This window comes from Eucyclogobius newberryi, unplaced genomic scaffold (genome assembly GCF_026437365.1).
Source record: "Eucyclogobius newberryi isolate DKJ021-1_F unplaced genomic scaffold, fEucNew1.0.hap1 SCAF_26, whole genome shotgun sequence".
Taxonomy (NCBI): Eukaryota; Metazoa; Chordata; class Actinopteri; order Gobiiformes; family Gobiidae; genus Eucyclogobius; species Eucyclogobius newberryi.
Window position 1 is genome coordinate 372,501 of NW_027315901.1, and position 18,269 is coordinate 390,769.

Here is an 18,269-nt window from a genome sequence, read left to right on the forward strand (position 1 = left end):
GGCCTACAGAAGGCCTACAGGCTGGAGGGGAGATCACTCCACTGAAGGCCTACAGGCTGGAGGTGAGAACACTCCACTGAAGGCCTACAGGCTGGAGGTGAGAACACTCCACAGAAGGCCTACAGAAGGCCTACAGGCTGGAGGGGAGAACACTCTGCTGAAGGCCTACAGGCTGGAGGTGAGAACACTCTGCTGAAGGCCTACAGGCTGGAGGTGAGAACACTCCACAGAAGGCCTACAGAAGGCCTACAGGCTGGAGGTGAGAACACTCCACTGAAGGCCTACAGGCTGGAGGTGAGAACACTCCACAGAAGGCCTACAGAAGGCCTACAGGCTGGAGGTGAGAACACTCTGCTGAAGGCCTACATAAGACCTACAGGCTGGAGGTGAGAACACTCTGCTGAAGACCTACAGGCCGGAGGTGAGAACACTCTGCTGAAGGCCTACATAAGACCTACAGGCTGGAGGTGAGAACACTCTGCTGAAGGCCTACAGGCTGGAGGTGAGAACATACTCTGCTGAAGGCCTACAGGCTGGAGGTGAGAACACTCCACAGAAGGCCTACAGAAGGCCTACAGGCTGGAGGGGAGATCACTCCACTGAAGGCCTACAGGCTGGAGGTGAGAGCACTCCACTGAAGGCCTACAGGCTGGAGGTGAGAACACTCCACAGAAGGCCTACAGAAGGCCTACAGGCTGGAGGGGAGAACACTCTGCTGAAGGCCTACAGGCTGGAGGTGAGAACACTCTGCTGAAGGCCTACAGGCTGGAGGTGAGAACACTCCACAGAAGGCCTACAGAAGGCCTACAGGCTGGAGGTGAGAACACTCTGCTGAAGGCCTACAGGCTGGAGGTGAGAACACTCCACTGAAGGCCTACAGGCTGGAGGTGAGAACACTCCACAGAAGGCCTACAGAAGGCCTACAGGCTGGAGGGGAGAACACTCTGCTGAAGGCCTACAGGCTGGAGGTGAGAACACTCTGCTGAAGGCCTACAGAAGGCCTACAGGCTGGAGGGGAGAACACTCTGCTGAAGGCCTACAGGCTGGAGGTGAGAACACTCCACAGAAGGCCTACAGAAGGCCTACAGGCTGGAGGTGAGAACACTCTGCTGAAGGCCTACAGGCTGGAGGTGAGAACACTCCACAGAAGGCCTACAGGCTGGAGGTGAGAACACTCCCAGAAGGCCTACAGAAGGCCTACAGGCCGGAGGTGAGAACACTCTGCTGAAGGCCTACAGGCTGGAGGTGAGAACACTCCACTGAAGGCCTACAGGCTGGAGGTGAGAACACTCCACAGAAGGCCTACAGAAGGCCTACAGGCTGGAGGTGAGAACACTCTGCTGAAGGCCTACAGGCTGGAGGTGAGAACACTCCACAGAAGGCCTACAGAAGGCCTACAGGCTGGAGGGGAGAACACTCTGCTGAAGGCCTACAGGCTGGAGGTGAGAACACTCCACTGAAGGCCTACAGGCTGGAGGTGAGAACACTCCACAGAAGGCCTACAGAAGGCCTACAGGCTGGAGGTGAGAACACTCTGCTGAAGGCCTACAGGCTGGAGGTGAGAACACTCTGCTGAAGGCCTACAGGCTGGAGGTGAGAACACTCCACAGAAGGCCTACAGGCTGGAGGTGAGAACACTCCCAGAAGGCCTACAGAAGGCCTACAGGCCGGAGGTGAGAGGACGTCCAGCTCAGTCAGGTCTGTGGAGCTGTGGTCGAATCCATCAGGTTTATTTGTCCGTATTCAACATTTGTGACACAGGAAGAGGACAATGTGAAGTGTCTCCGCCCATTCTCTGGGATGCTCCGCCCATTCTCTGGGATGCTCCGCCCATTCTCTGAGATGCTCCGCCCATTCTCTGGGATGCTCCTCCCATTCTATGGGATGCTCCGCCCATTCTCTGGGATGCTCCTCCCATTCTCTGGGATGCTCCTCCCATTCTCTGGGATGCTCCTCCCATTCTATGGGATGCTCCGCCCATTCTCTGGGATGCTCCTCCCATTCTCTGGGATGCTCCTCCCATTCTCTGGGATGCTCCTCCCATTCTCTGGGAGGCTCCTCCCATTCTCTGGGAGGCTCCTCCCATCCAGTTATTGTTATCGCCAAAAAGAAACAAAGGCAGAAAAAACAAAAGGATTTACAGACTAAACTAAAGCTGCTGAAGCTAAACATGTCGGAAACAAAGATCCTCTAATGAAACAGGAAATGATGAAGACAAAGAGTGAGATGAATGACATCACAGGAAGTAACAAAGATCTTCACTGAACAAAGCGATTATAAAGAAAAGAACAGGCAGAAAGAAAAATGTCATTTTAACCAAACAAGACCAAATACACGTGGTATAAAGCTCTAAAGACACACCTCAGAACGTTATAAGCTCTAAAGACACACCTCAGAGTGTATAAAGCTCTAAAGACACACCTCAGAGCGATATAAAGCTCTAAAGACACACCTCAGAGTTGTTGTTGTTGTTGTTGTTGTTTTATGGCGGTTGGCAAGAGTGGTATAAAGCTCTAAAGACACACCTCAGAGTGGTATAAAGCTCTAAAGACACACCTCAGAGTGTTATAAAGCTCTAAAGACACACCTCAGAGTGTAGAAAGCTCTAAAGACACACCTCAGAGTGTAGAAAGCTCTAAAGACACACCTCAGAGTGGTATAAAGTTCTAAAGACACAACTCAGAGTGTATAAAGCTCTAAAGACACACCTCAGAGTGTATAAAACTCTAAAGACACACCTCAGATTGTATAAAGCTCTAAAGACACACCTCAGAGTGGTATAAAGCTCTAAAGACAAACCTCAGATTGTATAAAGCTCTAAAGACACACCTCAGAGTGGTATAAAGCTCTAAAGACACACCTCAGAGTGATATAAAGCTCTAAAGACAGACCTCAGAGTGTTATAAAGCTCTAAAGACACACCTCAGAGTGGTATAAAGCTCTAAAGACACACCTCAGAGTGTTATAAAGTTCTAAAGACACACCTCAGAGTGGTATAAAGCTCTAAAGACACACCTCAGAGTGGTATAAAGCTCTAAAGACACACCTCAGAATGGTATAAAGCTCTAAAGACACACCTCAGAGTGTATAAAGCTCTAAAGACACACCTCAGAGTGGTATAAAGCTCTAAAGAACACACCTCAGAGCGGTATAAAGCTCTAAAGACACACCTCCGAGCGGTATAAAACTCTAAAGACACACCTCAGATTGTATAAAGCTCTAAAGACACACCTCAGAGTGGTATAAAGCTCTAAAGACAAACCTCAGAATGGTATAAAACTCTAAAGACACACCTCAGAGCGGTATAAAACTCTAAAGACACACCTCAGATTGTATAAAGCTCTAAAGACACACCTCAGAGTGGTATAAAGCTCTAAAGACACACCTTAGAATGGTATAAAGCTCTAAAGACACAACTCAGAGTGGTATAAAGCTCTAAAGACACACCTCAGAGTGGTATAAAGCTCTAAAGACACACCTCAGAGTGGTTTAAAGCTCTAAAGACACACCTCAGAGGATATAAAGCTCTAAAGACACACCTCAGAATGGTATGAAGCTCTAAAGACAAACCTCAGAGCGGTATAAAACTCTAAAGACACACCTCAGAGCGGTATAAAACTCTAAAGACACACCTCAGATTGTATAAAGCTCTAAAGACACACCTCAGAGTGGTATAAAGCTCTAAAGACACACCTCAGAGTGATATAAAGCTCTAAAGACACACCTTAGAATGGTATAAAGCTCTAAAGACACAACTCAGAGTGGTATAAAGCTCTAAAGACACACCTCAGAGTGGTATAAAGCTCTAAAGACACACCTCAGAATGGTATAAAACTCTAAAGACACACCTCAGAGCGGTATAAAGCTCTAAAGACACACCTCAGAGTGGTATAAAGCTCTAAAGACACACCTCAGAGTGATATAAAGCTCTAAAGACACACCTTAGAATGGTATAAAGCTCTAAAGACACAACTCAGAGTGGTATAAAGCTCTAAAGACACACCTCAGAGTGGTATAAAGCTCTAAAGACAAACCTCAGAATGGTATAAAACTCTAAAGACACACCTCAGAGCGGTATAAAACTCTAAAGACACACCTCAGATTGTATAAAGCTCTAAAGACACACCTCAGAGTGATATAAAGCTCTAAAGACACACCTTAGAATGGTATAAAGCTCTAAAGACACACCTTAGAATGGTATAAAACTCTAAAGACACACCTCAGATTGTATAAAGCTCTAAAGACACACCTCAGAGTGGTATAAAGCTCTAAAGACACACCTCAGAGTGATATAAAGCTCTAAAGACACACCTTAGAATGGTATAAAGCTCTAAAGACACACCTCAGAATGGTATGAAGCTCTAAAGAAACACGTCAGAGTGGTAAAAAGCTCTAAAGACACACCTCAGAATGGTATAAAGCTCTAAAGAAACACTTCAGAGTGGTAAAAAGCTCTAAAGACACACTTCAGAGTGTATAAAACTCTAAAGACACACCTCAGATTGTATAAAGCTCTAAAGACACACCTCAGAGTGTATAAAGCTCTAAAGACACACCTCAGAGTGATATAAAGCTCTAAAGACACACCTCAGAGTGATATAAAACTCTAAAGACACACCTCAGATTGTATAAAACTCTAAAGACACACCTCAGAGCGGTATAAAACTCTAAAGACACACCTCAGAGTGGTATAAAGCTCTAAAGACACACATCAGAGTGGCATAAAGTTCTAAAGACACACCTCAGAGTGTATAAAGCTCTAAAGACACCCCTCAGAGTGTTATAAAGCTCTAAAGAACACACCTCAGAGCGGTATAAAGCTCTAAAGACACACCTCAGAGTGGTATAAAGCTCTAAAGACACACCTCAGAGTGTATAAAGCTCTAAAGACACACCTCAGAGTGTATAAAGCTCTAAAGACACACCTCAGAGCTGTATAAACCTCTAAAGACACACCTCAGATTGTATAAAGCTCTAAAGACAAACCTCAGAGTGTATAAAGCTCTAAAGTCACACCTCAGAGTGTATAAAGCTCTAGTCACACCTCAGAGTGTATAAAGCTCTAAAGACACACCTCAGAGTGGTATAAAGCTCTAAAGACACATCAGAGTGTATAAAGCTCTAAAGACACACCTCAGAGTGTATAAAGCTCTAAAGACACACCTCAGAATGGTATAAAGCTCTAAAGACACACCTCAGAGTGTATAAAGCTCTAAAGACACATCTCAGAGTGTATAAAGCTCTAAAGTCACACCTTAGAGTGTATAAAGCTCTAAAGACACAGCTCAGAGTGTATAAAGCTCTAAAGACACACGTCAGAGTGGTATAAAGCTCTAAAGACACACTTCAGAGTGTATAAAGCTCTAAAGACACACCTCAGAGTGTATAAAGCTCTAAAGACACAGCTCAGAGTGTATAAAGCTCTAAAGACACACCTCAGAGTGTTATAAAGCTCTAAAGACACAATTCAGAGTGTATACAGCTCTAAAGACACACCTCAGAGTGGTATAAAACTCTAAAGACACACCTCAGAATGGTATAAAGCTCTAAAGACACACCTCAGAGTGTATAAAGCTCTAAAGACACCCCTCAGAGTGTTATAAAGCTCTAAAGAACACACCTCAGAGCGGTATAAAACTCTAAAGACACACCTCCGAGCGGTATAAAACTCTAAAGACACACCTCAGATTGTATAAAGCTCTAAACACACACCTCAGAGTGGTATAAAGCTCTAAAGGCAAACCTCAGAATGGTATAAAGCTCTAAAGACACACCTCAGAGTGGTATAAAACTCTAAAGATACCTCAGGATGGTAAAAAAAAGGTCTAACGACACACCTCAGAGTGGTATTAGGCTCTAATGACACACCTCAGAGTGTATAAAGCTCTAAAGACACATCTCAGAGTGTATAAAGCTCTAAAGTCACACCTTAGAGTGTATAAAGCTCTAAAGACACACCTCAGAGTGTATAAAGCTCTAAATACACAGCTCAGAGTGTATAAAGCTCTAAAGACACACCTCAGAGTGTGTAAAGCTCTAAAGACACACCTCAGAGTGTATAAAGCTCTAAAGACACAGCTCAGAGTGTATAAAGCTCTAAAGACACACCTCAGAGTGTTATAAAGCTCTAAAGACACAATTCAGAGTGTATACAGCTCTAAAAACACACCTCAGAGTGGTATAAAGCTCTAAAGACACACCTCAGAGTGTTTTAAAGCTCTAAAGACACACCTCAGAGTGTTATAAAGCTCTAAAGACACACTTCAGAGTGTATAAAGCTTTAAAGACACACCTCAGAGTGTATAAAGCTCTAAAGACACACCTCAGAGTGTATAAAGCTCTAAAGACACACCTCAGAGTGTATAAAGCTCTAAAGACACCTCAGAATGGAAAAAAAAGCTCTAAAGACACACCTCAGAGTGGTATAAAGCTCTAAAGACACACTTCAGAGTGTATAAAGCTCTAAAGACACACCTCAGAGTGTATAAAGCTCTAAAATCACACCTCAGAGTGTATAAAGCTCTAAATACACACCTCAGAGTGGTATAAACCTCTAAAGACACACCTCAGAGTGTATAAAGCTCTAAAGACACACCTCAGAGTGTATAAAGCTCTAAAGACACACCTCAGAGTGTATAAAGCTCTAAAGACACACCTCAGAGTGGTATAAAGCTCTAAAGACTCACCTCAGAGCGTTATAAAGCTCTAAAGACACACCTCAGAGTGGTATAAAGCTCTAAAGACACACCTCAGAGTGTATAAAGCTCTAAAGACACACCTCAGAGTGTATAAAGCTCTAAAGACACACCTCAGAGTGTATAAAGCTCTAAAGACACACCTCAGAGTGGTATAAAGCTCTAAAGACTCACCTCAGAGCGTTATAAAGCTCTAAAGACACACCTCAGAATGGTATAAAGCTTTAAAGACACACCTCAGAGTGTATAAAGCTCTAAAGACACACCTCAGAGTGTATAAAGCACTAAAGACACACCTCAGAGTGTATAAAGCTCTAAAGACACAGCTCAGAGTGTATAAAGCTCTAAAGTCACACCTCAGAGTGTATAAAGCTCTAAAGACACACCTCAGAGTGTATAAAGCTCTAAAGACACACCTCAGAGTGGTTTAAAGCTCTAAAGACACACCTCAGAGGATATAAAGCTCTAAAGACACACCTCAGAATGGTATGAAGCTCTAAAGAAACACGTCAGAGTGGTAAAAAGCTCTAAAGACACACTTCAGAGTGGTATAAAGCTCTAAAAAAACACCTCGGAGTGGTAAAAAGCTCTAAAGACACACTTCAGAGTGTATAAAACTCTAAAGACACACATCAGAGTGGTATAAAGCTCTAAAGACACACCTCAGAATGGCATAAAGCTCTAAAGACACCCCTCAGAGTGTTATAAAGCTCTAAAGAACACACCTCAGAGCGGTATAAAACTCTAAAGACACACCTCAGAGTGGTATAAACCTCTAAAGACACACCTCAGAGTGGAATAAAGCTCTAAAGACACACCTCAGAGTGGTATAAAGCTCTAAAGAAAACACCTCAGAGTGTATAAAGCTCTAAAGACACACCTCAGAGTGTATAAAGCTCTAAATACACAGCTCAGAGTGTATAAAGCTCTAAAGACACACCTCAGAGTGTGTAAAGCTCTAAAGACACACCTCAGAGTGTATAAAGCTCTAAAGACACAGCTCAGAGTGTATAAAGCTCTAAAGACACACCTCAGAGTGTTATAAAGCTCTAAAGACACAATTCAGAGTGTATACAGCTCTAAAAACACACCTCAGAGTGGTATAAAGCTCTAAAGACACACCTCAGAGTGTTTTAAAGCTCTAAAGACACACCTCAGAGTGTTATAAAGCTCTAAAGACACACTTCAGAGTGTATAAAGCTTTAAAGACACACCTCAGAGTGTATAAAGCTCTAAAGACACACCTCAGAGTGTATAAAGCTCTAAAGACACACCTCAGAGTGTATAAAGCTCTAAAGACACCTCAGAATGGAAAAAAAAGCTCTAAAGACACACCTCAGAGTGGTATAAAGCTCTAAAGACACACTTCAGAGTGTATAAAGCTCTAAAGACACACCTCAGAGTGTATAAAGCTCTAAAATCACACCTCAGAGTGTATAAAGCTCTAAATACACACCTCAGAGTGGTATAAACCTCTAAAGACACACCTCAGAGTGTATAAAGCTCTAAAGACACACCTCAGAGTGTATAAAGCTCTAAAGACACACCTCAGAGTGTATAAAGCTCTAAAGACACACCTCAGAGTGGTATAAAGCTCTAAAGACTCACCTCAGAGCGTTATAAAGCTCTAAAGACACACCTCAGAGTGGTATAAAGCTCTAAAGACACACCTCAGAGTGTATAAAGCTCTAAAGACACACCTCAGAGTGTATAAAGCTCTAAAGACACACCTCAGAGTGTATAAAGCTCTAAAGACACACCTCAGAGTGGTATAAAGCTCTAAAGACTCACCTCAGAGCGTTATAAAGCTCTAAAGACACACCTCAGAATGGTATAAAGCTTTAAAGACACACCTCAGAGTGTATAAAGCTCTAAAGACACACCTCAGAGTGTATAAAGCACTAAAGACACACCTCAGAGTGTATAAAGCTCTAAAGACACAGCTCAGAGTGTATAAAGCTCTAAAGTCACACCTCAGAGTGTATAAAGCTCTAAAGACACACCTCAGAGTGTATAAAGCTCTAAAGACACACCTCAGAGTGGTTTAAAGCTCTAAAGACACACCTCAGAGGATATAAAGCTCTAAAGACACACCTCAGAATGGTATGAAGCTCTAAAGAAACACGTCAGAGTGGTAAAAAGCTCTAAAGACACACCTCAGAATGGTTTAAAGCTCTAAAGAAACACTTCAGAGTGGTATAAAGCTCTAAAAAAACACCTCGGAGTGGTAAAAAGCTCTAAAGACACACTTCAGAGTGTATAAAACTCTAAAGACACACATCAGAGTGGTATAAAGCTCTAAAGACACACCTCAGAATGGCATAAAGCTCTAAAGACACCCCTCAGAGTGTTATAAAGCTCTAAAGAACACACCTCAGAGCGGTATAAAACTCTAAAGACACACCTCAGAGTGGTATAAACCTCTAAAGACACACCTCAGAGTGGAATAAAGCTCTAAAGACACACCTCAGAGTGGTATAAAGCTCTAAAGAAAACACCTCAGAGCGGTATAAAGCTCTAAAGACACACCTCAGAATGGTATAAAGCTCTAAAGACACACCTCAGAGTGGTATAAAGCTCTAAAGACACCTCAGAGTGTATAAAGCTCTAAAGACACACCTCAGAGTGTATAAAGCTCTAAAGACACACCTCAGAATGGTATAAAGCTCTAAAGACACACCTCAGAGTGGTATAAAGCTCTAAAGACACCTCAGAGTGTATAAAGCTCTAAAGACACAGCTCAGAGTGTATAAAGCTCTAAAGACACACATCAGAGTGTTATAAAGCTCTAAAGACACACCTCAGAGTGTATAAAGCTCTAAAGTCACACCTCAGAGTGTATTAAGCTCTAAAGACACACCTCAGAGTGTATAAAGCTCTAAAGACACAATTCAGAGTATATACAGCTCTAAAAACACACCTCAGAGTGGTATAAAGCTCTAAAGACACAGCTCAGAGTGTATAAAGCTCTAAAGACACACCTCAGAGTGTTATAAAGCTCTAAAGACACAATTCAGAGTATATACAGCTCTAAAAACACACCTCAGAGTGGTATAAAGCTCTAAAGACACACCTCAGAGTGTTATAAAGCTCTAAAGACACACCTCAGAGTGTTATAAAGCTCTAAAGACACACTTCAGAGTGTATAAAGCTCTAAAGACACACCTCAGAGTGTATGAAGCTCTAAAGACACACCTCAGAGTGTATAAAGCTCTAAACACACACCTCAGAGTGTATAAAGCTCTAAAGACACACCTCAGAGTGTATGAAGCTCTAAAGACACACCTCAGAGTGTATAAAGCTCTAAAGACACCTCAGAATGGAAAAAAAGCTCTAAAGACACACCTCAGAGTGGTATAAAGCTCTAAAGACACACTTCAGAGTGTATAAAGCTCTAAACACGCAGCTCAGAGTGTATAAAGCTCTAAAGACACACCTCAGAGTGGTATAAACCTCTAAAGACACACCTCAGAGTGTATAAAGCTCTAAAGACACACCTCAGAGTGTATAAAGCTCTAAAGACACACCTCAGAGTGTATAAAGCTCTAAAGACACACCTCAGAGTGTATAAAGCTCTAAAGACACACCTCAGAGTGTATAAAGCTCTAAAGACACACCTCAGAGTGGTATAAAGCTCTAAAGACACACCTCAGAGTGGTATAAAGCTCTAAAGACACAGCTCAGAGTGTATAAAGCTCTAAAGACACACCTCAGAGTGTATAAAGCTCTAAAGACACACCTCAGAGTGTATAAAGCTCTAAAGACACACCTCAGAGTGTATAAAGCTCTAAAGACACACCTCAGAGTGGTATAAAGCTCTAAAGACACACCTCAGAGTGGTATAAAGCTCTAAAGACACACCTCAGAGTGTATAAAGCTCTAAAGACACACCTCAGAGTGTATAAAGCTCTAAAGACACACCTCAGAGTGTATAAAGCTCTAAAGACACACCTCAGAGTGGTATAAAGCTCTAAAGACTCACCTCAGAGCGTTATAAAGCTCTAAAGACACAGCTCAGAGTGTATAAAGCTCTAAAGTCACACCTCAGAGTGTATAAAGCTCTAAAGACACACCTCAGAGTGTATAAAGCTCTAAAGACACAGCTCAGAGTGTATTAAGCTCTAAAGACACACCTGAGAGTCTATAAACCTCTAAAGACACACCTCAGAGTGTATAAAGCTCTAAAGACACACCTCAGAGTCTATAAAGCTCTAAAGACACACCTCAGAGTCTATAAAGCTCTAAAGACACACCTCAGAGTGTATAAAGCTCTAAAGACACACCTCAGAATGGTATAAAGCTCTAAAGACACAGCTCAGAGTGTATAAAGCTCTAAAGAACACACCTCAGAGTGGTATAAAGCTCTAAAGACACACCTCAGAGTGGTATAAAGCTCTATAGACACACCTCAGAGTGGTATAAAGCTCTAAAGACACACCTCAGAGTTGCATAAAGTTCTAAAGACACACCTCAGAGTGGTATAAAGCTCTAAAGACACACCCCAGAGTGGTATAAAGCTCTAAAGACACACCTCAGAGTGGCATAAAGCTCTAAAGACACCTCAGAATGGTAAAAAAAGCTCTAAAGACACACCTCAGAGTGTATAAAGCTCTAAAGACAGACCTCAGATTGTATAAAGCTCTTAAGACACACCTCAGAGTGGTATAAAACTCTAAAGACACACCTCAGAATGGTATAAAGCTCTAAAGACACACCTCAGAGTGTATAAAGCTCTAAAGACACCCCTCAGAGTGTTATAAAGCTCTAAAGAACACACCTCAGAGCGGTATAAAGCTCTAAAGACACACCTCAGAGCGGTATAAAACTCTAAAGACACACCTCAGATTGTATAAAGCTCTAAAGACACACCTCAGAGTGGTATAAAGCTCTAAAGACACACCTCAGAGTGATATAAAGCTCTAAAGACACACCTTAGAATGGTATAAAGCTCTAAAGACACAACTCAGAGTGGTATAAAGCTCTAAAGACACACCTCAGAGTGGTATAAAGCTCTAAAGACACACCTCAGAGTGGTTTAAAGCTCTAAAGACACACCTCAGAGGATATAAAGCTCTAAAGACACACCTCAGAATGGTAAAAAGCTCTAAAGACACACCTCAGAATGGTATAAAGCTCTAAAGACACACCTCAGAGTGTATAAAGCTCTAAAGACACCCCTCAGAGTGTTATAAAGCTCTAAAGAACACACCTCAGAGCGGTATAAAGCTCTAAAGACACACCTCAGAGCGGTATAAAACTCTAAAGACACACCTCAGATTGTATAAAGCTCTAAAGACACACCTCAGAGTGGTATAAAGCTCTAAAGACACACCTCAGAGTGATATAAAGCTCTAAAGACACACCTTAGAATGGTATAAAGCTCTAAAGACACAACTCAGAGTGGTATAAAGCTCTAAAGACACACCTCAGAGTGGTATAAAGCTCTAAAGACACACCTCAGAGTGGTTTAAAGCTCTAAAGACACACCTCAGAGGATATAAAGCTCTAAAGACACACCTCAGAATGGTAAAAAGCTCTAAAGACACACCTCAGAATGGTATAAAGCTCTAAAGAAACACTTCAGAGTGGTATAAAGCTCTAAAAAACACCTCAGAGTGGTAAAAAGCTCTAAAGACACACTTCAGAGTGTATAAAACTCTAAAGACACACCTCAGATTGTATAAAGCTCTAAAGACACACCTCAGAATGGCATAAAGCTCTTAAGACACACATCAGAGTGGTATAAAGCTCTAAAGACACACCTCAGAGTGGTATAAAGCTCTAAAGACACCTCAGAGTGTATAAAGCTCTAAAGACACACCTCAGAGTGTATAAAGCTCTAAAGACACACCTCAGAATGGTATAAAGCTCTAAAGACACACCTCAGAGTGGCATAAAGCTCTAAAGACACACCTCAGAGTGTATAAAGCTCTAAAGACACAGCTCAGAGTGTATAAAGCTCTAAAGACACACCTCAGAGTGTATAAAGCTCTAAAGTCACACCTCAGAGTGTATTAAGCTCTAAAGACACACCTCAGAGTGTATTAAGCTCTAAAGACACACCTCAGAGTGTATAAAGCTCTAAAGACACAGCTCAGAGTGTATAAAGCTCTAAAGACACACCTCAGAGTGTTATAAAGCTCTAAAGACACACTTCAGAGTGTATAAAGCTTTAAAGACACACCTCAGAGTGTATAAAGCTCTAAAGACACACCTCAGAGTGTATAAAGCTCTAAAGACACAATTCAGAGTGTATACAGCTCTAAAAACACACCTCAGAGTGGTATAAAGCTCTAAAGACACACCTCAGAGTGTTATAAAGCTCTAAAGACACACTTCAGAGTGTATAAAGCTTTAAAGACACACCTCAGAGTGTATAAAGCTCTAAACACACACCTCAGAGTGTATAAAGCTCTAAAGACACACCTCAGAGTGTATAAAGCTCTAAAGACACACCTCAGAGTGTATAAAGCTCTAAAGACACCTCAGAATGGAAAAAAAAGCTCTAAAGACACACCTCAGAGTGGTATAAAGCTCTAAAGACACACCTCAGATTGTATAAAGCTCTAAAGACACACTTCAGAGTGTATAAAGCTCTAAAGTCACACCTCAGAGTGTATAAAGCTCTAAATACACACCTCAGAGTGGTATAAACCTCTAAAGACACACCTCAGAGTGTATAAAGCTCTAAAGACACACCTCAGAGTGTATAAAGCTCTAAAGACACACCTCAGAGTGTATAAAGCTCTAAAGACACACCTCAGAGTGTATAAAGCTCTAAAGACACGCGTCAGAATGGTATAAAGCTCTAAAGACACACCTCAGAGTGGTATAAACCTCTAAAGACACACCTCAGAGTGGTATATAGCTCTAAAGACACAGCTCAGAGTGTATAAAGCTCTAAACACACAGCTCAGAGTGTATAAAGCTCTAAAGACACACCTCAGAGTGGTATAAAGCTCTAAAGACACACTTCAGAGTGTATAAAGCTCTAAAGATACACCTCAGAGTGGTATAAAGCTCTAAAGACTCACCTCAGAGCGTTATAAAGCTCTAAAGACACACCTCAGAATGGTATAAAGCTTTAAAGACACACCTCAGAGTGTATAAAGCTCTAAAGTCACACCTCAGAGTGTATAAAGCTGTAAAGACACACCTCAGAGTGTATAAAGCTCTAAAGACACACCTCAGAGTGGTATAAAGCTCTAAAGACACCTCAGAATGGTAAAAAAAAGCTCTAAAGACACACCTCAGATTGTATAAAGCTCTTAAGACACACATCAGAGTGGTATAAAGCTCTAAAGACACACCTCAGAATGGCATAAAGCTCTAAAGACACACCTCAGAGTGTATAAAGCTCTAAAGACACCCCTCAGAGTGTTATAAAGCTCTAAAGAACACACCTCAGAATGGTATAAAGCTCTAAAGACACACCTCAGAGTGGTATAAAGCTCTAAAGACACCTCAGAGTGTATAAAGCTCTAAAGACACACCTCAGAGTGTATAAAGCTCTAAAGACACACCTCAGAATGGTATAAAGCTCTAAAGACACACCTCAGAGCTGTATAAACCTCTAAAGACACACCTCAGAGTGTATAAAGCTCTAAAGACACAGCTCAGAGTGTATAAAGCTCTAAAGACACAGCTCAGAGTGTATAAAGCTCTAAAGACACACATCAGTCTGTATAAAGCTCTAAAGACACACCTCAGAGTGTATTAAGCTCTAAAGACACACCTCAGAGTGTATAAAGCTCTAGTCACACTTCAGAGTGTATAAAGCTCTAAAGACACACCTCAGAGTGTATAAAGCTCTAAAGACACACCTCAGAGTGTTATAAAGCTCTAAAGACACAATTCAGAGTGTATACAGCTCTAAAAACACACCTCAGAGTGGTATAAAGCTCTAAAGTCACACCTCAGAGTGTATTAAGCTCTAAAGACACACCTCAGAGTGTATAAAGCTCTAGTCACACTTCAGAGTGTATAAAGCTCTAAAGACACACCTCAGAGTGTATAAAGCTCTAAAGACACAGCTCAGAGTGTATAAAGCTCTAAAGACACAGCTCAGAGTGTATAAAGCTCTAAAGACACACCTCAGAGTGTATAAAGCTCTAAAGACACACCTCAGAGTGTATAAAGCTCTAAAGACACAGCTCAGAGTGTATAAAGCTCTAAAGACACACCTCAGAGTGTTATAAAGCTCTAAAGACACAATTCAGAGTGTATAAAGCTCTAAAGACACACCTCAGAATGGTATAAAGCTCTAAAGACACACCTCAGAGTGTTATAAAGCTCTAAAGACACACTTCAGAGTGTATAAAGCTTTAAAGACACACCTCAGAGTGTATAAAGCTCTAAACACACACCTCAGAGTGTATAAAGCTCTAAAGACACACCTCAGAGTGTATAAAGCTCTAAAGACACACCTCAGAGTGTATAAAGCTCTAAAGACACCTCAGAATGGAAAAAAAAGCTCTAAAGACACACCTCAGAGTGGTATAAAGCTCTAAAGACACACCTCAGATTGTATAAAGCTCTAAAGACACACTTCAGAGTGTATAAAGCTCTAAAGACACACCTCAGAGTGTATAAAGCTCTAAAGTCACACCTCAGAGTGTATAAAGCTCTAAATACACACCTCAGAGTGGTATAAACCTCTAAAGACACACCTCAGAGTGTATAAAGCTCTAAAGACACACCTCAGAGTGTATAAAGCTCTAAAGACACACGTCAGAATGGTATAAAGCTCTAAAGACACACCTCAGAGTGGTATAAACCTCTAAAGACACACCTCAGAGTGGTATAAAGCTCTAAAGACACAGCTCAGAGTGTATAAAGCTCTAAACACACAGCTCAGAGTGTATAAAGCTCTAAAGACACACCTCAGAGTGGTATAAAGCTCTAAAGACACACTTCAGAGTGTATAAAGCTCTAAAGATACACCTCAGAGTGGTATAAAGCTCTAAAGACTCACCTCAGAGCGTTATAAAGCTCTAAAGACACACCTCAGAATGGTATAAAGCTTTAAAGACACACCTCAGAGTGTATAAAGCTCTAAAGTCACACCTCAGAGTGTATAAAGCTGTAAAGACACACCTCAGAGTGTATAAAGCTCTAAAGACACACCTCAGAGTGGTATAAAGCTCTAAAGACACACCTCAGAGTGGCATAAAGCTCTAAAGACACCTCAGAATGGTAAAAAAAGCTCTAAAGACACACCTCAGATTGTATAAAGCTCTTAAGACACACATCAGAGTGGTATAAAACTCTAAAGACACACCTCAGAGCGGTATAAAACTCTAAAGACACACCTCAGAGTGGTATAAAGCTCTAAAGACACACATCAGAGTGGAATAAAGCTCTAAAGACACACCTCAGACTGTATAAAGCTCTAAAGACACCCCTCAGAGTGTTATAAAGCTCTAAATACACACCTCAGAATGGTATAAAGCTCTAAAGACACCTCAGAGTGTATAAAGCTCTTAAGACACACCTCAGAGTGGTATAAAACTCTAAAGACACACCTCAGAATGGTATAAAGCTCTAAAGACACACCTCAGAGTGGCATAAAGCTCTAAAGACACACCTCAGAATGTATAAAGCTCTAAAGACACAGCTCAGAGTGTATAAAGCTCTAAAGACACAGCTCAGAGTGTATAAAGCTCTAAAGACACAGCTCAGAGTGTATAAAGCTCTAAAGACACACATCAGTCTGTATAAAGCTCTAAAGACACACCTCAGAGTGTATAAAGCTCTAAAGTCACACCTCAGAGTGTATAAAGCTCTAAAGACACACCTCAGAGTGTATAAAGCTCTAAAGACACAGCTCAGAGTGTATAAAGCTCTAAAGACACAGCTCAGAGTGTATAAAGCTCTAAAGACACACATCAGTCTGTATAAAGCTCTAAAGACACACCTCAGAGTGTATAAAGCTCTAAAGTCACACCTCAGAGTGTATAAAGCTCTAAAGACACACCTCAGAGTGTATAAAGCTCTAGTCACACTTCAGAGTGTATAAAGCTCTAAAGACACACCTCAGAGTGTATAAAGCTCTAAAGACACAGCTCAGAGTGTATAAAGCTCTAAAGACACACCTCAGAGTGTTATAAAGCTCTAAAGACACAATTCAGAGTGTATAAAGCTCTAAAGACACACCTCAGAGTGTATAAAGCTCTAAAGACACACCTCAGAGTGTATAAAGCTCTAAAGACACAGCTCAGAGTGTTTAAAGCTCTAAAAACACACCTCAGAGTGGTATAAAGCTCTAAAGACTCACCTCAGAGTGTATAAAGCTCTAAAGTCACACCTCAGAGTGTATTAAGCTCTAAAGACACACTTCAGAGTGTATAAAGCTCTAAAGACACACCTCAGAGTGTTATAAAGCTCTAAAGACACAGCTCAGAGTGTATAAAGCTCTAAAGACACACATCAGTCTGTATAAAGCTCTAAAGACACACCTCAGAGTGTATAAAGCTCTAAAGTCACACCTCAGAGTGTATTAAGCTCTAAAGACACACCTCAGAGTGTATAAAGCTCTAAAGACACAGCTCAGAGTGTATAAAGCTCTAAAGACACACCTCAGAGTGTTATAAAGCTCTAAAGACACACTTCAGAGTGTATAAAGCTTTAAAGACACACCTCAGAGTGTATAAAGCTCTAAACACACACCTCAGAGTGTATAAAGCTCTAAAGACACACCTCAGAGTTTATAAAGCTCTAAAGACACACCTCAGAGTGTATAAAGCTCTAAAGACACCTCAGAATGGATAAAAAAGCTCTAAAGACACACCTCAGAGTGGTATAAAGCTCTAAAGACACACCTCAGATTGTATAAAGCTCTAAAGACACACTTCAGAGTGTATAAAGCTCTAAAGACACACCTCAGAGTGTATAAAGCTCTAAAGTCACACCTCAGAGTGTATAAAGCTCTAAATACACACCTCAGAGTGGTATAAACCTCTAAAGACACACCTCAGAGTGTATAAAGCTCTAAAGACACACCTCAGAGTGTATAAAGCTCTAAAGACACACGTCAGAATGGTATAAAGCTCTAAAGACACACCTCAGAGTGGTATATAGCTCTAAAGACACAGCTCAGAGTGTATAAAGCTCTAAACACACTTCAGAGTGTATAAAGCTCTAAAGATACACCTCAGAGTGGTATAAAGCTCTAAAGACTCACCTCAGAGCGTTATAAAGCTCTAAAGACACACCTCAGAATGGTATAAAGCTGTAAAGACACACCTCAGAGTGTATAAAGCTCTAAAGACACACCTCAGAGTGGTATAAAGCTCTAAAGACACACCTCAGAGTGTATAAAGCTCTAAAGACACACCTCAGAGTGTATAAAGCTCTAAAGACACCCCTCAGAGTGTTATAAAGCTCTAAAGAACACACCTCAGAGCGGTATAAAACTCTAAAGACACACCTCAGATTGTATAAAGCTCTAAAGACACACCTCAGAGTGGTATAAAGCTCTAAAGACAAACCTCAGAATGGTATAAAACTCTAAAGATACCTCAGGATGGTAAAAAAAGGTCTAACGACACACCTCAGAGTGGTATAAAGCTCTAA

At 41.4% G+C, this 18,269-nt stretch overlaps 1 protein-coding gene across 1 annotated transcript in view; it reads left to right on the forward strand.

Moving 5' to 3' along the window:
- Positions 1–18,269, forward strand: part of LOC140372578 (lysyl oxidase homolog 2A-like) — a 162,320-nt gene that overhangs the window by 56,666 nt on the left and 87,385 nt on the right. The window lies entirely within an intron of this gene.